At 42.2% G+C, this 22,112-nt stretch overlaps 1 long non-coding RNA gene across 1 annotated transcript; it reads left to right on the top strand.

Moving 5' to 3' along the window:
* Window positions 1-6: 6 nt before the first annotated feature.
* On the top strand, window positions 7-571 carry LOC132594574 (uncharacterized). The gene is made up of 2 exons (XR_009560780.1): window positions 7-183; window positions 363-571. It is a non-coding gene; the product is annotated as an uncharacterized lncRNA (long non-coding RNA).
* The last annotated feature ends 21,541 nt before the right edge of the window (window positions 572-22,112 follow it).

Below are 22,112 nucleotides of genomic sequence, written 5' to 3' on the forward strand. Positions count from 1 at the left end.
GTACATTCTGAATAGCAACCGTGCCAACAGGAGAGGCACCTGGAGGGCTGGCGTCAGCAGTGGCACCAATGGTGCGGCCAGCACCAGCATGCTCGATGGCCCCAGCACCAGCTCCACCATCCGGACCAGAAACGCCGCCAGAACCAGTGCCAGCTTCTTCTCCTGGATTCAGTAAGATTGGAGGTCATTAGATGAGACTCTGAAGGATGGGGTGTGGAGGGACTGGGAGGAGTCAGGGGAAGGCCTGGGGTGTCATGGGGGAACGAAGAGAGCCTGACGGGACGCTCAGTTTGTTCTTCCTATCCCTGACGGTTCACCTGTATTGACCCTTGTGTTCTGGCCTTTGTGTCTCCCGGTTCCAGGCAGCGCTGAGGAGCTGCAGCAGCCCCCTGCCGAGCCAGAGTGCCTCCTCTGCCCCCCGCCCCCCGACAGAGCACTCTAGGCAGCTACTCCCCGTCCATGGAAGATGGCATGCCAGATGACGCGCTCTCTGCCCTTCCTGCTTTCCTGTGTGCTTTTTGTCGTGCTGTCGTGTTTTGGGTATCAGTATTGCATTAAAGTTGCAAAATCAGTCGGACGTCTTCTCCTTTTCCTGGGCAGGTGTGGCTCTGAGTGGCCGGTGGTCAGGCCCTCCGGGACAGGCGGGGGCCGCCTCCCCCTAAAAGGCAGACGGGTGTGGCTGGGTCAGGCACTGGGAGGCGCAGAGATGCCAGCTGAGTGTGGAGGCCAAGAGTTTCCAGGGGCTCCGGTCCATACAGTTTCATGATTTCTTACACTGTGTGGCCCCGGTTAAATGCCAGTGGGGATCCTCAGGAGAAGGGGTGGGGTGGAGGGCCGTGAGCCGGTGCCACCGTCCCTCCCACCAAGGGACGGGATCCACAGACATCCCCTAGGACCCACCTCCGCCCCATCTCTGGAGGCGCTGTCCTGGAATCCTTCCCTCATCATCCACACCATTTCAGGACCTCCTCCCTCAGACCGAGTCTTAAGGACAATGAGGTAGGCCTCACAGTGACACTCTCACCCCTCCAGCAGGTAGAAGGAGGAGCCATTACTGCCACAAGAGCCGATTCAGTGAAAGAAAGCTGTAGGCAGACCTGGACAGCCCATTGCCTGTGACCATGACCCGAGGCCCTTTGGGAGGCTCCGGGGCTCTTCTCCATGGAAGCAGGGCTCTCCCGGCGAGGCCAAGGCCAGCCTAGGTCTCTGTGTCTTCAAGGGCTGCGTGATCCCTGCGGGGGCGGAGGCTAGAACTTTCATTCCCCAGGTGCACGACAGTGAGGGCAGAGACACTTTGGAACCCTGGGAAGGACTCCGTAGCAGGAAGGGGCCGTCTCGGGCTTTTCTGGGTCCCCCAGTGACGTCCACAGCTTGGAGGACAAGGCTCCAGGTTAAGAGGAAGGAGAGAGTAGTGTAAGGACCCCAGCCCGCCCAGCCCCCCCACCCCCCGCTTGCCTCTTTGCCCCAAGAAGTGGTCCCGCTCCCTCAGCCAGACCCGGATCCTGACCCAGACCCAGCTACATCATTTGCCAGAGCCAGTGGAAGACAGAAACTCTGGTCACCTGGCTCAAAATGTATTAACGATCGCAAGAGAGCAGCAGCAGAGCACTGCACCCCTAGTGCAGACCTGCTGAGGGACGGCCCGGGCCGCACCCCCAGGAAGCAGGCTCTGTATGGACCCCCGTCCCCTAAAGACAGGCTTCACGCGGGTTTCTGCCTTATTTGTTGCTGCTTTGATTTCTGCCTCCCTGGCTGTGGGCTTGATGCCTGGCCTTGTGGACACTCTGTGATTCCGACAGAGATTCAGGCCCCTTCCAGGTGCAGGTTTCCCAGTCGACGGCCCAGGATTTGGGAACCCAGCCCTGGCATGATGAATGACACCGGAATGTTTCTGGTTCCCTTGCCCTGGGACCTCCCAGGACCCTGCTGTGCACGCAGTACGCACCTGCCTTGTCATGGACAAGGGTGGGGCACTCGCCACAAGCCACAGGGATGAGCTGGAGCACTGTGTTCAGAGGACACCTGAGATAAGGCAGCTCATCTAGAAAGGAGGAGAGAGCAGCCCTCAGAGACAGGGTGCTGGGGAAGGTACCACCTCCCCAGGCCTCCAGGCTTGCAGCACTCTCCCCTTCCACCCCCTTCCCCATGGTTGTCTTCACCTGGGCCCTGCTCCCCCACATTCTGCAGGGAGCAGTGCTGAGAGCAGGGTGGGGAGGGAGGAAGGAGGGCACTGGGGATCGCGGAAAGACACAGGGTCCCCCAGAAACCTGCACCTGGAAGGGGCCTGAATCTCTGAGGATGGTCACCTCGAAGGCGGCCGACCTCCTCACCCACGGGGCAAACATGAGACCAAGGCAGGCCTCCCTCCCGGCCCCAACCTCAGCCCTTCCACGGACTCCCCCACCACAAGGGCCCACAACAGGTCTCAGCAACTGTTTTCTGAGGCCCTACTATGCGCCAGGGCCGTGGCTGAGGTGTGCGTGCACCTTGGCAGCTCCCGCAGCTTTCTCCCCAGCCCAGGCCTGTGCCCTCTGACTCCTGGGACACTTGTTGATGGACAAGCACTCACCGATTCACTTGTTTCCAGTTACTGACGATTATGTATAAAGTCGTTCTGAATATTTGCATGCCACTACTCGTATGGCCTTGACGTCATTCACCAGACAGCCCTGATGGGAGGTGATGATCAGGCCCATTCCATGGATGAGGACACTGAGGCTCGGAGAGGGAGGACACTTGCCCCACGTCCCACAGCCAGGAAGGGGGCAGTGCTGGGACTCGAGCCCAGGATGCTTTGAGGCCAAATGTGTGCTCTGCCCACTGCAGTCTGCTGCCACTGCCTTCGAGGGACTCACAGTGTCGTGGGGTGACACCCCCAACTCTCACCCCTCTCTGCAGACACCCACCCTCCTGACCACCCGGGCAACCCATACAGCTCCCCATCTCCCTTCACTGAGCCAGCACCCCACCCTTCACGGCCTCCCTGCCCCTGAGGTTCATCGTGGGCTTTTAAGGCCTGCCACTGCCCACCCAGCCTCCTGACACATCCTCACTCCTGTGTCCTGGAGAGGCCAACACTTCAGCATCCTCATCAGAAATGGACTCGCACACCTGAGGGTGACACAACAGTCCCTTTCCAGGCCAGCTGCCCTAGTATGGGGTTCAGCAAATACATGCAATATATTTTGAAACGGGTGACCTACCCACGGGTTACAAAGTTCAAGAAGTGAAATGGGGTGCACACACCCAATGACCACATGAAAGAAGAAAACTATGAAGACTGGATACTAAGAGTTGATGATGAGGGTGTGAAGCAAATGAACTCCCCTACACTGTCCATAGAAGTCTTCATTTGCAGGAGGCCTCCGGAAAACAGGAGGGATTAGAGCATGTGGCTACTTCAGGCAGCCTGGACAGAGGAGGCATCAGAGATCAGGTCTAGGCGAAAGTGAGCCTTCTGAAAGCAGGGAGGGAAGACGTGGGAAGATGTAGCTTCACTATGAGCAGCGCACTGCTTTTAGCCAGGAATCTGAGAGAGCTGAAAGCCAGATAATCATGGGCCTTTCGGGAAGGCAGCAGCTACAAATTATCTTTAAGCTTGTCTCTGAAGCTCTCTAGGACACTGAGGGGTCCCAGCACCCAGAATCAGGACACAGAGGATGAGCCCTGGGATCAGGCCACCCTCACAAATCTCCTCCTCTTGCTTCCTTTCCCAACACGGTGGGGGGGGGGGGGGCGTGGGGGGAAGGGCCCCAGGCACAAGGTTCGGAGGCAGGAGGGACAAGGGCAAGGGCAAGAATCAATGCAGAAGGGCGTTCCCGATGTCCAACCTCAGCTGTAGTTTCACATACTTGTCAGAAGCATGCTTTGTCCTTCTGTGTGTGGGCGGGTTTCGGAGGCCTGCAGAGGCTGGCGAGACTCCCCTGCTTGCTGCCCACAAGGAGAACACTGCAATGACTGCTAAAGCCTTGAATATTTTCCTTATCAGAGGTCCACGTTTTGGGTGTTCGCTCATTTGCAAACTGAGCTCCTCCAAATGAAACTAATAGTCAAGGTTTCTCTTTATCAGTTGTACTGGGGTTTCACTGGCCACCAAAAATGTATCCATTTAAGTGTACAGTTCCATGGACTTTGACAAATGCTACCATCCATGTAACCACCACCTCAGTCAAGAAAGAGAACATTTCCCATCACCTAATAAAGTTCCCTTGTGCCCCATCCCAGTGAATCCCTACCATCCACATCCAGCCTTAGGCAACCACTGATCTCCTCTCTATATTGCTTACAGGTTAGAATGCTGTTTACGAGAGCCTGTTATACACATAAATATGCAATATGTAACCTTTTGTGTCTGCCTTTTTTTCCCTCTGCTTCAGTGCTTTGGAAATTCATCCATGCTGTGGCACAAATCAGTAGACTAAATTAAAATTGTTCCAATTCGCAAGCTGATTGTCTCTGTTGAAATCACACAAATACACCAAAATCTCCTAGAACTGGTAGGTGAATTTACCCAGAGTGCGAGATACAAGATTACAGCACAAAATCAATCATATTTCTAGATACTAGTAAAACAGCGTTGGGAGAAATGAAACTTAAGAGAGGAACACCACGTACCACTCACAAATGAGGGCGATTCTTAGTTGTGAATCTAACAAATGACACATAGTATTTGCATTCTGTAAACTGCAAAACACTGAGGAAAGAAATAAAAGAAGACCTAAATAAACGGAAGAACATACCACGATCATGGATTGGAATATTGACCGTAGTAAAGATGTCAGTTCCCCCTAAATTTATCTATAGGTTTAATGCAATTCCAATAAAAATCCCAGCAGCACGTTTTCATTTTGTAGGTATAAACAAGCTGATTCTAAAGCCTGTACAAAAAGTAAAAGAAACTAAAATAGCCAAAACAACTGTGACAAGAAGCATAAAATTGGAGTCACATTATCTCATTTAAAACTTATAAAACTACAGTAAACAAAAGTCAGTGTGACGATGGTGAAGCAACAGACACACAATTAAATAAATTGGAGGGAAGATTCCAGAACTAGTTTCACAAAATATGGCCAATTCGTTCTGGACCAAGGTGCAAAAGCAATTGAATGAAGAAAGGATTGGCTTTTCAGCATATGTGTGGGAGCAACTGGACGTCCATCTAAAAGAAAAAGAACCTCACACCTTATCCTAAAACCCACTAAAAATGAATCTTAGATATAAACCAGGAACATGAAACTGTAAAACTTTTAGAAGGAAATAACACAAAATCTTCAACCTGGAGTTTGGCAAGGATGTTTCAGGTATGACACCCAAAAACTCTTTTCCTCTGTGAAAGGCATTGTTAAGGGTTTGAAAAAACAAATCCCAGGCTGGGAGAATGTATTTAAAAATTACATATCCAACAAAGGTCTTGTATCCAGGATATATAAAGAACTGTCAAAACTCAACGGAAAGAAAATAGTGGAATAAATATCTGAAGAGGCAACTTCAATAAAAAGAATATATAGGTGGCAACTGAGCACATGAACAGATGTTCAACTTCCCTAGCTCTCAGGCAAATGCAAATTAAAACTAAGGTGAAATACCTGTCTTCCTATTTAAAAATGCTAAAACGTAACAAAACCCAAAACAAAACAAGAAAGAAAGAAGCAAGCAAAGAAACAAACCAAGGAAAAAACACCTGACAATACCAAAGGATGTTAAGGATGGGCAGCAACTGGATTTACCACAGGTTACTGATGGGAATGCAGAGTGGCACAGCCACTATGGAAAGAGTTTTACTGCTTCTCATGAAGTTAAACTTACACTTAGCCACGTGACCAACAACTTCACCCCTGAAGTATTTCCCCTAGAGCAGGTTAAACGTGAGTTCACACAAAAACCTGTACACGAGCGTTTATTACAACAGATCTGTTCATAATCAACAAAACCATGCAACAACCCAAATGTCCTTCAACAAAGTGCATTATTCCCATACAATTGAATACTATTCAGTGGTAGAAGGGAACGAACTACTGATACAGTCAACAACGTGGATGAAACTCAGTAACATTATGCTTAGTGATAGAAGCCAGTCTCAGGTTACTTTTTAAATGGCTCCATTTGTAGCATGGTCTTGAAAAGACAAAACTAGTGTGACTGAGAGCAAATTGGTGGTGCCGTGGTTAGGCATGGAGGTAGAGCATGACTACAAATGGATAGCACTGGGGACTTCTTGGGGGTTGCAGAAATGTTCTGAATACTGATTGTGATGGTGGTTACAAGAAGCTATACAAGTAAGTGTTGAAATTCCTAGAAGGGGATGTCCAGAAGAAGTCTATGTCACTGAACATTAATTTAAAAATAAAATAAAATAAATAATGACGCAATAGCCTTTTTCAGTCAAACAAACAAACAAAAAGTATTAGAATTGTCCACCAGTGGCCTGTACAATAGAAAATACTGAATGCATTTCTTTAGGATGAATGAAAACCATGCCAAATTTATGCCCAGATCAACACAAAGGAACAAATACCTATAGAAATGGTTAAATATGTGGAGGGGGGGAGGGGAAGGGTTTCTAGAAGATTCCTTTCTTTAAGAGTTAACTGAATGTTTTCAAGACAAATAACAATGCATTATCGGGGATATAATATATGTATAAATAAACTGTATGGAAACAAAAGCAAATAAATGGGATTATAAAAATAAAGGCATACATGTGTGTAAGGAATCTTATTCTTTGAAGATGAAATGCCCGAAGTGAGAGAGTGGCATGGACTTATATATACTACCAAATGTAAAATAGATAGCTAGTGGGAAGCAGCCACATAGCGCAGGGAGATCAGCTCGGTGCTTTGTGACCACCTAGAGGGGTGGGATAGGGAGGGTGGGAGGGAGTCGCAAGGAGGAGAAGATATGGGGATATGTGTATATGTATAGCTGATTCACTCTGTTATAAAGCAGAAACTAACACACCATTGTAAAGCAATTATACTCCAATAAAGATGTTTAAATAAATAAATAAATAAATTTAAATATGTATAGTATACTCTTCTACAGGAACCACTTAAATATAAAACAAAAGGAATAAGTAATAAATATGTAGATTAAAATGGAATACTGAAAACTACATCAGCAATACATAAGATGGCAAGGGAATGGGGTGAAAGAAAAAATGAAAAAGCAAATCAAGAAATTAAGGAAAGAAAGGGAGGAAGGAAAGGAAGATGGAAGGAAGGAAGGAAGGAAGGAAGAACTATAGATAGAGAGAAGGAAAGAAAGAAAGAAAGAAAGAAAGAAAGAAAGAAAGAAAGAAAGAAAGGAAAGAAAAAAAGAAAAGAAGGAAAGAAATCTGCTTGAAATAAGATGGTGGATTTAAAGCCAATACTATTTCTACTTAAACTAAATGTAAATATTCTAAACCCTACAAATAAAACACTGAGATTTCTACATAGAATAGGTGTAGGATTCCATAGTATGATGTTACATAGGAACTCCCTCTAATATAGAGACAGAGATAGGTTCAATGAAAAAGATATGCCATGTGAAGATGAATTGTAAGAAAAAAGAGAAGGTATAATAACAGATAAGATGGATTTTAGGATCAGTGATAAACAAGCATATTTAATAATGAAAAAAATGGACTAATTACTCAGGAAAGCACAACAGTTCTCAATGCACTGGATAATTGAAGGTTAAATTACATAGAGGGGGCTTCCCTGGTGGAGCAGTGGTTGAGAGTCTGCCTGCCAATGCAGGGGACACGGGTTCGTGCCCCGGTCCGGGAGGATCCCACATGCCGCGGAGTGGCTGGGCCCGTGAGCCATGGCCGCTGAGCCTGCGGGTCTGGAGCCTGTGCTCCGCAACGGGAGAGGCCACAACAGTGAGAGCCCCGTGTACCGCAAAAAAAATAAATAAATAAAATAAATTACATAGAGAGAAAACTGACTGAACTTAAAAGAGATATAGATGGACAAATGTATTTAATAGTTGGAAATTTCAAACATTTTTTCTGAGATTCTGGTATAATAAATAGACAGAAGGCCAATAATGATAAAGAGAACTTTAACAACACTATCAACTAATTAGACCTAATTATAGTACATTCCCCTCAATAGCAGTGGAATACACATCCTCTTCAAAGGCACATGGGACATGCAGCAAGAAAGAGCCTCTCTTGGCGTTACAAAACAATATTGCATCAATGAAGAAGGATTGAAGTCATGTAGAGAATGTCCTCTGGGCCCAATGGAATAAAACAAGAAATCCATAGCAAGAATATTTCTAGAGAATCCCCAAACTTTGAAATTTAACAAGGATTTCACAATAACACACGGTCAAAGAAGAGGCACTAGGGAAATTTGAAAGTATGTTGAACTAAAGGGAAATGTAAACACAACATATCAACTTTTGTGTGATTAAGCTAAAGCATTGCTTAGAGTGAAATTCTCACTTTGCATGATTATATTCGGAAAGAAGAAAGGGCTAACATCAATGAACTACAAAACTAAGATGCTACCAAAAGAAGTAAAAATTAAACCGAGAGGAAGTAGAAAGAAGGAAACAATAAAGAGATCAATGAAATGGAAACCAAAGAAATAATAGAGAAAATACAATGAAGTCAATAGCTGGTTCACTCCAAAGATTTATACAATTTATAAACTCAGTGTAGACTAATCAAGAAAAAAAGTATTGATAGCTAAGACACAAGTGGCCAGTATCAGGAGTAATAGAGGAGATATGACTTTAGAGTGCAAAAAATGCTAAAGCGACAATAAGGGAATAATATGAAAAACCTTATTTTAAAAATTGACAACATAGAAAAAATGAGCAAATTGGTAGAAAGACACAGCCTATCAAAACACACTCAAGAAAATAGAGAATACTCGAGTAGCCTTATATCTCTTAAAGAAATAGAATTTTTGGCTAAAAATCTTCCCACAAAGGAAACCGCAGGCACAGTTTTGGCCTCACTGGTGTGTTCTACAGAATATTTCAGGAAGAAATAGTACCAAATTTGCGCAATTCTGCCAGAAAGAGAAAGAGGAAGGAGTACTTCCCAATTCACTCTCTGAAGCTATTGTCCTTATACAAAACTATCCTTATACCAAAACCAGACCAAGACATTGCAAGAAAATATAGCTGCAAACCAATATCCCTCAAGAACATAGACACAAAAATTGGTAACAAAAGGCTAGCAAATCGAACGCAACAATACATAAAAGAAAATTTTTATGACCAAATAGGGTTACTCTCAAGATATAAGTTCTCTTGAACATTTGGAAATCAATACATGAAGTTAATCATATTAATAGACTACAAAAGAGAGCCATACCATCACCTCAAATGATGCACATCCTAGGCAGAACAATGGCACCCAAATGTATCTACGTATTAATCTCTGTAGCCTGTGAGTATGTTACCTTACCTGGCAGAAAATACTTTGCAGATGTGATGAAGTTGAGGATCTTGAGGTGTGGAGATTATCCTGGATGATCTGGGTGGGCCAATGGAATCACAAAGGTCCTTATGTATAAGGAGGTGGCAGGAAAACGAGAGTGAAGAGTAGGACATGTGATGTCAGAAGCAGAGGTCAGAGAAGAGAGAGGTTGGAAGATGCTATGCTGCTGCCTTTGGACATGGAGAAAGGGACAGGAACCAAGGAGTAGAGGTGGCCTCTAACATAGGGAAGGCAAGGAACAGATTCTTCCCTAGTAGCCTCAGAGGAACATAACACTGTAGACACATTGACTTTGGCCGTGTAAAACCCATTTCAGATTTCTGCCCTCCAGAACTCTAAGATAACAAACTTGTGTTGTATTAAGCCACTGAAGCATGTGGTAATTTGTTAGAGCTGCAAGAGGATACTAATCTAATTCGGAAAAAGCATTTAACAGACTGTAACACCTACTCAGATGAAAAGTTCTCTGGAAACCAGGAATAGGAGAGACTCCTCAACCTGATAAAGGTCACCTAAAACACACTTCACAGTTAAAAGGTGAAAGCTTTCCTCTTAAGATCTCTCACCACTCCTGATCAGCACTGGACTGGCAGTCCTCACTAGGGCATTAAGGCAAGATTTTAAAGTATACAAAGTGGAAAGGAAGGAGTAAAATTGGCTTTATTCATAGATGAAATAAACCATCTATATGGACAATCTTTAAGTATCTTTTAAAAAAATTACTAGAACTACTACTGATGAGATAAGCAAGGTTGCAGGATATGAGGTTGGTAAACAAAGGTCAGTTACAGTTATCTATTGTGAAAACAAGCAACTAGAATTTTAAACAAAAATGTCATTCATAATTCATGCAAAACATGAACGACTTACAGGTGAATTTAACAAAATGTGAGTGAAGTTGTAAAATGATACACAGTAGGAATTGCCTAGAGAAATTCACAACCAAGTAAATGAAACGAGAGATGGATCATGTGTTTGTATTTTTTTTTTTTTTTTGCGGTACGCAGGACTCTCACTGTTGTGGCCTCTCCCGTTGCGGAGCACAGGCTCCGGACGCGCAGGCTCAGCGGCCATGGCTCACGAGCCGAGCCGCTCGGCGGCATGCGGGATCTTCCCGGACCGGGGCACGAACCCGTGTCCCCTGCATCGGCAGGCGGACTCTCAACCACTGCGCCACCAGGGAAGCCCCCCATGTGCCCCCGTGTGTTTGGATTTTAAGGCTCAAATATGTTAAGAAGTAAAGTGTCCCACGGTTGATCTATTGATACACAGCACTTCGAATGACTAGAAAGCAACAAGATACTTCTACAACGTCTACTGACATACAAAGGATTGGAATAGCCCAAACAACACAGAAAGAGAATCACATATTTGGAATTCTCACATTGCCTAACTTTGTAACTTACTACAAAGGTACAGTCATCAAGATAGTGTGGTACTAGAAAAAGGATAGACGTATAAACAAATAGAAAATGAATAGAAAGTCCAGAAAGAGACGTACACATATAAGGGCAATTGCTTTTCAACAATGGTGCTAATGTAATCCATTGGGGCAAAATACGCTTTCAACAAATATTGAAGAAGCATTGAGTATGCATATGGAAAAATGTGACTTTCACATTACTTCAAATGACATACAAATATAAGCCAAAATAGATAATATGCATACATGTAAAGGGGAAAATTATAAAACTTGCTCATGAAAAACCTATGTTAGTTAGTTAGGCAAAGACTTCTTAGAACACAAAAAGCATGAGCAGTAAAAGAAAAAATCAGAAAACTATAAAGAAAAAATTTTAAATGCAAATGAGAAATTTTGCTCCTTGGAAGATCCTGTTAAGAAAATAAAATCCAGTCACAGAAGAAAAGAGCACATTTGTAATACAGAACTTACTTGCACATCTGAATATATAAAAATCTCTTACAACTCAATAACGGGAACCCATAACTTGTTTTTAAAATGGGCAAAATATTTGAACAGTCATTACCCTAAATATGATACATCAAAGGCAAGTAAACACATATAAAGTTGCTCAAAATCATTAGTCAACAGGGAAATAAAATTTAAACCCAAATGAGATGGCACACCACAACTACTAGAATGAATACAATTCATATGGCTGAGTATGGCAAGGGCTGGTGAGGTGGAGCCACTACAGATTTCAGACGTGTGGGCACAAAGATTAGGTACTTCCATAAAAGTTTGGCAGCTTATTATCAAGGTACGCATACGACTACCGCATAATCTAGTCATTCCAACCCTAGGTATTGAACCCAGAGAAATAAGAGCACATGCCAACAGCAAACTTGTACATGGATCTTAGTAGCAGCTTTATTCATAATGTCTCCAAACTGAAAACATCCTAAATGTCCATCAATTGGTGACTGGATTATCAAACTGTGGCATATTCCTACAAAGGATCAAAAGGAACAAACCACCAACATAAACAATGCCTAGGAAAATCAAAAGAATTAAGTGGAAGACCAGAAACAGAATACTGCATACCTTCTGATTCATTTTATACACAATTCTTGAGAAGTCAGAACTAAAATGAGACAAGGAAGGTTGTTGATTGCCCAGGGCTAGAAGTGGGATGAGAAGAATGACTGCAGAGGCACATGGGGAACTTTGTGGGACACTGGAAATGTTCTCTATCTTGATATTGGTGGTGGTTACACAGACGTTCCAATTTGTCAAAACTCATCAAAGTGTACACTCAAATGAATATAGTTTATTGAGTGTAAATTGTGTCTCAACAAAACCAAGAAATAAATGGAGCGTATAAAAAGCAAAATATCTGAAAGCAAGAAATGAACGGATACATTCTCAACAGGTAAGACATGGTAGAGAGAGAATCAGTGTGCTAGGTAAAAATACACAGGATAAAATAGAGAGAGAAAAAAAGGATGGAAAATACAGAATAGGTAGTAAGAGATATAGTGGATGCAGAGGCTAACATAGGCCTGCTATTTTAATTGGAGTTCCATGAAGACGTGACAGAGAGAAAAGTTTCTAGGCCACAGTTGAACAGATAGGGACCATGGTGCTTCCAAAACTGACAAATAACATGTCCCTTCGAGACTCAAGAAACACTAAGGAGCCGAAGCAGGATAATTCTGAAGTAAACATCTCTTAAATTTGTATAGTCAAACTGCTGAAAAGCGAACAAGGAGAACATCACAAAAGCAACCAGGGAAAATCAAGCCATGGTCTTCAAAAGAGGGCGATGAGACTGACAATTGACTTTGAACATAGTCAAGGAAGCCAGAAGTATGTAGAATGATACATTCAAAGTGCTGAAAGAACAGAACGGCCAATGTAGAGCTCTATAACCAGGAAAAAGATCCTTCAAGATGAAGGTGAAATAAAGATATTTTCAAACAACCAAGAGGGTGACTGTTTCATATTCTTACCATATGATCCAGCCATCATGCTCCCTGAGATTTACACAAACTTGCTGAAAACTTTTGTCCATGCAAAAACCTGCACACAAATGTTCATAATTGCTAAAACTTGGAAGCAATCATACAGCATGGTGATCACAGTTAATAATAATGAATTGTATAATTGAAGTTTGCTGAGAGAATAGATATCAAGTGTTCTCACCACGAGAAAAGGGTAACCATGTGAAGGGATGGATATGTTAATTAGTGTGACTGTGGTAGTCATTTCACCATGTATATTTATGTCAAATCATCTCACCGTACCTCCTAGATATATACGATTTTTATCTTACTAAAGCTGAAAAAACAAAGGATGCCTGGCAACAGGTGAATGGGTAAACGGTGGTACATCCATAGAATGCAATACTATTCACTAATAAAGAGAAATGAGCGATCAAGCCACAAAGAGACATTTAGGAACCTAAAAAGCGCATTGCTACATGAAAAAAGCCAATCTGAAAAGGCTATCTTCTCTATAGTTCCAAGTGGACAATATCCTGGAAAAGGCAAAAGTATGGAGACAGTACAAAGGTCGCCAGGATTCCAGGGGAGTGAAGGAAAGAGGAATAGGTGGAAGAAAAAGGCAATTTTAGGACAGTGAGACTATTTTGTATGTGGCAGTAATGATGGACACACGTCATTTTACGTTTGTCAACAGTACAACACAAAGAGTAAGAGTTGACCCGAATGCAAGCTATGGGCTTTAGCTAATAATTTTCAATTGTAACTCATGGACCACAATAACGCCAGATGTAAATGACAGGGGAAACCAAGAGCAGGGTGCAGGTGGCGGGGAGAAGGAGTACGTGGCAACTCTCTGTACTTTCCGAACAATTTTACTATAAGCATGGACTTGAGTCATGAGTCCCAGACTTTTAGTGCATATGGCAGAACAGGTGTAAAATGAGCATGTTATTGATGGTGGGGAAAAGGGGAGATGTTACTGAAAGCTTTGGACTACATTGCAATCAAAGTTAATAAAGAATGTATATTATTTTTTTTAATTTACTATAAGCATAAATCTGCTCTAAAAATAAACTCTATTAATTTAAGTTAGAAAGGGAAAAGGTTTCCCCAGCACCTCCACACTAAAGAAGGTACTTAAGTGTGTTCTTTAAGAACAGAAACAATGACCTCTGATCAAACGTAAAGACATGGAAGTAATGAAGAGTGACATACAAGATAAACATGTGCATATATTTAAATGATATTGGCCTTATAAACTGATACTAAAAATAATAACGTCTCTTGAGGTTAAAACTGTCTGTGTTTGTGTGTTTATATCTATGAGGGATTAAAATTCATTACAGCAACAATATTAAAGTAAGGAGTGGGTAAATATAGACCACGTGTTCTAACGTACTTACGTTTTCTGCGATGAGATAAAGGGACCAATTTATTTTAGACTTTGAGAAGTTAAGAATGCAAGTTGTAGTCTCCAAATAACCACTAAAAGAATAGTAACAGAGTGAATAACTATCAAGGTGATAGAGGTGGGAAATAGAAAAAAATTTAAATTAATCAAAAAGAAGACAGCAAAACTAAGAGATAAATGAGCATAGAGAAACAGGAATAATAGAAAATAGTAAGGTGGTAGATATAAAGCTAAGTATATCAATAATCACATTAAAGGTAAATACTCCAATCAAAAACAACAACAACAACACAAAGATTAGCAAGCTGATTGAAGGAGGAGGAGGAGGAGGAAGAGGAGAAGGAGGAGGCAGAAGAAGAAAAAGAAGGCAATATATGCTTACGGTATATGTTGCTTCAAATATAAGTATGCAGAAAAGTTAACATTACAAGTTGGTAAAATATGTACCTGAAAAGTACTAATCAAAACAAGCTGGTGTACCTCTTTTTATGTCAGAAACTTTGGCCTCTGAGGCAAAAAACCATTACCACAGGTAAATATAATGAGCATTAACAATCATAAAGGGTTCAAATTCACCAGGAAAATAAAACACTTACGAGTCTGTTTGCACAAAATAATGTGATCTCAGTATATGATGTAAACCTTGGCACAGCTGCAAGGACATATACATTACTCCACAATCATAGTGGGAGATTTCAAAACACTTCTCTCCATAAACGATACATCACACGCATAAAAATTTGCAAAGACATGAGAGATTTGAAAAATACAGTGAACAAACTTGACAATATATATTTATACATTCCTACCAACATTCAGCTCAACATTCAACTCCACAACTGCAAGATACACAGTCTTTTCAAGTGCTAACAATGTTTACCAAAAAAGACCACATGTTGACCATAAAGCAAGTCTCAGAAAATTTCAAGACAATGAAATAGTGGAGTATATTCCCTGACCAAAATGCTATTAAGCTATAAGTTAATAAACAACGATAACTAGAAAATCCCCCCTGTTTTAAAATTAATATCCTTCTAAATTACCCAGAGCTCGAAGAAGAAATCAATGAAATTATAAAACAGTTTGAACTAATAATGAAGATTTGGGGGATCCAGCTTCAATATGTATACTACCAAAAAAGAAAGGCAAAAAAATCAATGACATGTGCGTCTGTCTCAACAAGGTGATAGAACAGCAGATTCAACACAACGAAAGCAGGAGAAACGAAATAAGAACAAGAGCATTAATCAGTTAAAGATAAAATAGCCAAGGTTGGTTCTTGGTAAAGACAGCACAACTGACAGTCAGCTCATGTAAGCTCGAACAAAAAAAGCGAGAAGTTATCTTAAAATCAATGTCTGGAATGAATGAGGAGACATGATCATAGATACAATAAAGATATCAAAAGATCATTAGTCAAAATCATGAGCAACTTTATGCAAGAAATGTGAAGAGTTAGATATAATGTACAAGTTTCAAGGAAGCACAACAAAATGACACCAAAACAAACGAAAAACCTAAATTGTCCTATAAATACTAAATGAATGGAATCTGAAGAAAACAACAGCAAAAACGATTTCCCTATTCTGATGGCCCCACCAATCAATTCTACAAAACTTGAAAGAAGAAAGAACAGCAATCTTACATACAAGGCAGAAAGTATAAAAAACAGGACTCACTTCCCAGCTTGTTCTAGGAGGCCTAAACATTATAAGACATGAAATATACAGGCCAGTATTTCACATAAACATAGAAGGAAACATTGTGAATGAAACACTGGCAAAACCAATCCAGTTATATGCTTTGAAAGGATAATATATCACAAATAAGTCAAGACTACTCTAGAAATGAAGTGGTTCAACACTTGAAAAATGAATGTATTTCATAGAATTAACATATTAAGGATAAAAAATATTATATTTCCTATAGATGCAGAAAAAGTATTGTGTGAATTTGATTGTCAAAAAATAAACATCCAAGGATGTGGAGAAAAGGGAACCCTTGTGCATTGTTGGTGGGAATAAAATTGGTATAGCCACCATGGAAAACAATGTGGAGGCTCCTCAAAAAATTAAAAGTAAAACTACCATAAGATCCAAGAATCCCACTTCTGAGTATACATCCTAAGTAAAGGAAGTCACTATCTCGAAGAGATATCTGAACTCTCCTGTTCATTTCAGCACTATGCAAATTAGCCAAGATTTGGAAACAACCTAAGTATCCATCGGCAGGTAAATGTGTAAAGAAAATGCAAGATATATATATAACGGAATATTATTCAGTCATAAAAAAAAGAATGAAATCTTGGCATTTTGACAATATGAATGGGCCCTGAGGGCAGTATGCGAAGAGATATAGGTCAGAAAGTGAAAGGCAAATACTGTGTGTTCTCACGTATATGTGGAATCTAAAAAAGCCAAACTCATAGAAACAAAATAGATTGGTGGTTGCCAGAGGCGGGAGAGTGGGGGAAATGGATGATGTTTGTCAAAGGCTACAGACTTCTAGTTAAAAGACGAAAAAGTTCTGGGGGTCTAATGCACAGCCTTGTGATTATACTTAATACTGTAACACATACTTAAAAGTTCTAAGGGAGTAAATCTTAAATGTTCAAAACACACCACACACACACACACACACACACACACACATTGTAATTATGTGATAAAAGGAAGCTGTTAACTAACCTTATTGTGGTAATCATTTCACAGCACGTACCTGTATGAAATCATCACGTTGTATCCCTTAAGCCTACACAATGTTATATGCCAACTATGTATCAATAAACTGGTAAATAATTTAAAATGCAATATAAAAATAACATCCATTTATGATTTTAAAAAATCCTCCTAGCAAACTGGGAATAAAAGGGAACTGTCTTAATCCAATCAGAATATCTTTTAAAAGCCTACAAAATCCACCTCACTTAGTGATGAAATGTTGAAAACTTCCCCTATGAGATCATGAAAAAGACCAGGCTATCCATTATCACCACAGACATTGCCACAGGGGAAGAAAGTAATAAAAGTGATCCTGCAAGTACAGCCTTAAAGGAATCAGAGAACACGGGTATGAGTGTTCACCACAGTAACATTTTTAATACTGCAGGGCTGGAAAGCTACTGAAATGTCCATTAAACATAGAAGGTATAACTAAGTTGTGGTATGTTCATACAAATTTAATTACTATTCAGTAATGGAAATCAATAAACTACAGCTAACACTACGACAAAAATGAACAGCAATACATAAAAATATAATGTCGCCAAAAGAAAGCTAGATTATAAGAATACGTGTTTAGGGGTGCAGGAGGGATAAATTAGGAGTTTGGGATTAGCAGATACAAACTACTACATATAAAATAGATAGAAAACAAGGTCCTAATGTATAGCACAGGGGAACTATATTCAATGTCCTGTAATAAACCACAATGGAAAAGAATATGAAAAAGAATATATATATATATATATATATCTGAATCAGCTTGCTGTACAGCAGAAACTAGCACAACATTATAAATCAACTATTCTTCAATAAAAAGTTTCTTTAGAAGGATACGTATTTATTATGTGTAATAAGTTTCACAAACAGGTAAAATTATAGTGCTAAAAGTCAAATACTGGTTAGATTTGCTGAGGTGGCAGATGGTAGTGACCAAGTAGAGGCACGATGGTGCTTTTGGGTTGCCGGCAACGCCGAATCTCTTGACCTGGATTGCAGTTACTCAGTCGTTTGTGATGTAAAAATTTACTGAGCAGAACATTTACGTTTCGTGCAATTCCATTTTTGTGTTGTATTCCATTGAAAAGTTAATACTATTCAGATAAATAGACTCCCACGACCATACATAAAGAATAGACTCTTCGGTGATTTGTATATTTTCTGACCACTATAAACTATAAAATGCCATTAAAACTATAAACTGATAACAAAGATCATTAGAAAATACCCCATATGTTTGTAAACGAAGACATACCTCCTAAACAACCCATGGCTCTGAGAAGAAATCATTGAAATTAGAAAATATTTTGAACTAATATTGAAAATGTGGGGACCATTGCCTGCTATAATTATGAAATCTCTACTCTTGGGATGGTTTGATTACCCAGGGAAGAACCTCCTGCATCTATGGGAAAAGGCAAGATGCCGGCACTTTGTATAGCAAATTGGGCATGAGGCTGAGGATCGAACTTTTATGTACAGTACATTTTTCACTTAAATCCCTATGTTGGGTTTGGATGCCTGCTTTCCCCTGACCCCGAGGTTCCAAGTCCATAAGTCTGCTGATTCACTCCCTCCAGAGAGTAAGTCTCTCCTCAAACTCCCTAGGGTTTGGAGAAGGCAATTTGTCCAGGCTACAGGTTGTTGAGAGGGGCTCTGGGTGTCTAAATGTTTCATAACTATACCTAAGAGCAATCGTGCAATTTACAACCCCCACTACTACCCCTAACTTGTAGGGGTACTTGCCGTTGCCAATCTCGCAGACAGTTTGAAGGTCTGGTGAGGGAGGTTAAAGACTGTTGCTTTGGGGCTTTCCTCACTGCTCGGCTCTTAAATCAGCTAAGTCAGATAGCACTCATCTGTCTGCTTTCCACCTTCTAATACTTTATAATTATTCTTGTCTCCTCGCCCATCCTTTTTGTCCTTGTGGGGTTAGGTCTCTAAGAAAAAGGATCTAGCCAGGTGAGAGGGAGGAGGAAGAGACGGAAGAAGAAAGAATGAGCAAGAGAATGGATGAAGGACACAAACAAAGGTGCCGCTGTGGAACTTGGAAGCAGGAAGAAGGATGCACTGACAAGATGAAACAGCTCCTTACCCTGTTTTGGTCTGTTTGTTAGTCAGATTCCAAGAAGTGGGCATCCCGTGGGACTTCATGTTTACACCTTCAAGAGTGGGCTGGACACCTTATGTGAGAGTCCCATCATGCTGCAAACGATGGAAGAAGGTAGTTGCCCCCCACGTGAAAGAGAAGGCAGTTACCTAAAGAGGCAATAAGACAATGCTGGGTGGCAGGATGCCAAATACCGATGACATTTCCTTCACTGAACCCACCACGGAAATTAGGTCCCCTATTGTTCACGCTCATAGCTCCTTGTTGTTTAATTCCATATCACTTATCATAATTTGCAATGGAACGGTAATGTCTGCAATTAATTTTATGATGCACTGTCCGATGAAGCCGGAAGCTCAAAATAAATGGCCTATGTTAGGTCAATCATAATTGAGTGAATGAATTCTTAGTCACTTCATACTAGGGGCAGGCGAGGGGGTGGGAGGAAGAACAAAATACAGAGGGAAGGAAGGAGGGCAAAGAGCGAGGCAGAGTGGAGGACCAGAAGGAAAAACTAAGGAGGGAGAGAAGAGGCGAGGGATACGGGAAGACAGAGGGGGGAGAAACTGAACGACAATGAAGGGAGGACAGAGCGAGGCGGGAGAGGAGAGATGAGAGGGAGATGACGTATGTTGTTGAAGGGGTCGTAGCACAGCTTCGCCCACAAGAATCCTATGGGCCAGCCAGCATGATGCAGAGAATGACGTCTGTTTTCATTGTGCGTGTGCATGTGCGTGCGCGCATGCATGCACCTTCGTGTTTTCTGTGTAATAATGATTGCAGGGATCAACGTGCCTGTGGAAATTGTGAATTCTTTCAATATGAGCGCTTTGCTCATATTGAAAGAATTTGCTCGAATCTCTTCTCCCAAGGGCCTTTGTGTCAAGACCACCTTTGCTTTCCGCCCACAGTCCAATGCATCACTCAGCTTCAGTTTCCATGGTAACCAAGGTATTGTTTCCTGTCATGTCTAGGGACTAAGGATGAGACAAAGAGAAAGGCAGAGAAACGTGTGAGCTCTGTCTTCCTCTGAGGTACACAAGCTACTATTTAGGGATTTAAAAATCACACTCTATTTAATTCTACGTTGCCCTGCACCCACTGCCTGGTGGAGGAGGATAGAAATTGTAGAGCAGCCCAGTATGAATCTAGAATTTCTACCTCTCCACAGTGCACTTACATGGTTAGGAGACGTAGGCTTCCTTGACCTTTAGCCACCTTCTTACCAGCAATTTTTTGTTACCTCCAAACCATGCCCATGGATTCCAGGACTCCGGCTACCCAACTCACTTCCCCTGTTCTCACCTTGTAGCCTCTGTCTCACTGTGTGGGTTTCCAGTAGCCCCAATTTTCTAGCACGAACCTCAGTTACAGCCAGGTTTCAGAAGTACTGCTCCCAGAAAAGTTCCATGATCCCCAGTAGGGAAGTCACACAGGACAGATGACTCCCTCCTCTCCTCTTTGTTCTGGGAGACCTCTACCCAGACCATGAGACCAGTTGATAGAGCTCCCACTTCCTGCCCCACTCCTGTTTTAGCAGGGCCTTAGGGAGACTCAGAGGAGAGAGGTCTCTGCTAGCCTCCTGAATTTGGAAAGCAGCAGAACTAAGCAAGCACCTCTTTCCCACCCCCTTATCCCAAATAACCAATTACCTCCTTTGCATTTTCTCCTCATTTCAGAGGCCGGACAACCACGGTCCCAGGCAGGACGTGAGATGTCTCAGGGCACCAGTTTGTGAGCAACAGCAGCACAAAACCTGGGGGTATGTCCCCATCTACCCCTCCCTTCTCTCTCAGTGTTGTAGGATGTCTCTAGAAGTCCATTTGTCCAGCCCTGCTATCATTTACGGGGTCCCAGCTGCCCACCACTTCCTGTGTACTGCAACCCCTCAATCCAAAGTGTCTAAGGAATCTCATTTCCACTCCAACTGAATGACCCGCACTGAACCGAAACCAAAGGCTTGCCCATCCTCCTGACCTCGGGGTCTTTTTCAGATGTCCATCTGTTTTTGGAAAGGGGGTTTGCCTCGTATCCACTCTCAGTATCCACTTGCCAGGTGCTTCTCTGTGTCATACCTCTTTCAGAGGATACCAGATCTGCTTGGATGCTGGTCTCTGCCTGGATGTCTGGGAAGAGAGTCCCTTGGAGTAGGACCAAAGAGGAACAGTAATGCAAGGAAGGTAATGTTTTCCTGGAATGTCCTGCTCCTTAAATCGCCCCAAACACCACTCTAGACTGTATGGGAGAAGCACATTTTAACAACAGGTGAAAGGTAACTGAGGGAATGATAATAGGGAACAAAACTACTAGGAAATGATGGCTAAATATCAATGTTCCTAAAGTCCAGGGAAAATCACCCAACTCCTGCTCTCCCCGCCCCCAAAAAAGTTAAGGCCTTCCGGGAAGATTCTATTCTGGGTTGATCTCTGTTCCTAGCTTTTCTTGAAGACTGCCCTTTTCTCTCCCTTGAAAAGGAGAAAGTCCCCTCCATTAATATCCTCCATTGTAAGGATTTCTTCTTCTCTTAGCAGTGGGATCTACCCAAATTTTCACCCTCCCTTGAATATGCAAACACACAGAGACACTCACAGACATGCCAATAGAACTATCAGTGGCACGCAATAATCCCTAACCCATACATTTCTCAAAACTGAAATTTGTCAGTCTAGATTAACCTTCAGAACTCAATCTGGATCTCTTGGACTTCAAAGCGCATTTCCTCATCCTCTGGCCATTGCTGGTGCACTAATCTCTCATTCTCAGTTTGGCCTTGCATGGGGATGTAAGTATCAGCACATCTGTAAGTAAGAGTATGAAGCATGGGGCACGTGGGTTATAATTTTAACAAAGTCAGTGTCTCCAGTTGATCTAATCTTTACCCTCACCTTTTAAAAGATTTAACCGCTGCAGATGACCACTGTTTCTCTTGCATCTCCATCTTCTCCTGCTCTAGCGGTTATTCCCACCAGCATACAATCAAGCTCCACTGTCCTCCATTTTAAACAATACCTTCCCTTGGTG

Source organism: Globicephala melas, chromosome X, assembly GCF_963455315.2.
Source record: "Globicephala melas chromosome X, mGloMel1.2, whole genome shotgun sequence".
NCBI classification, from domain to species: domain Eukaryota; kingdom Metazoa; phylum Chordata; class Mammalia; order Artiodactyla; family Delphinidae; genus Globicephala; species Globicephala melas.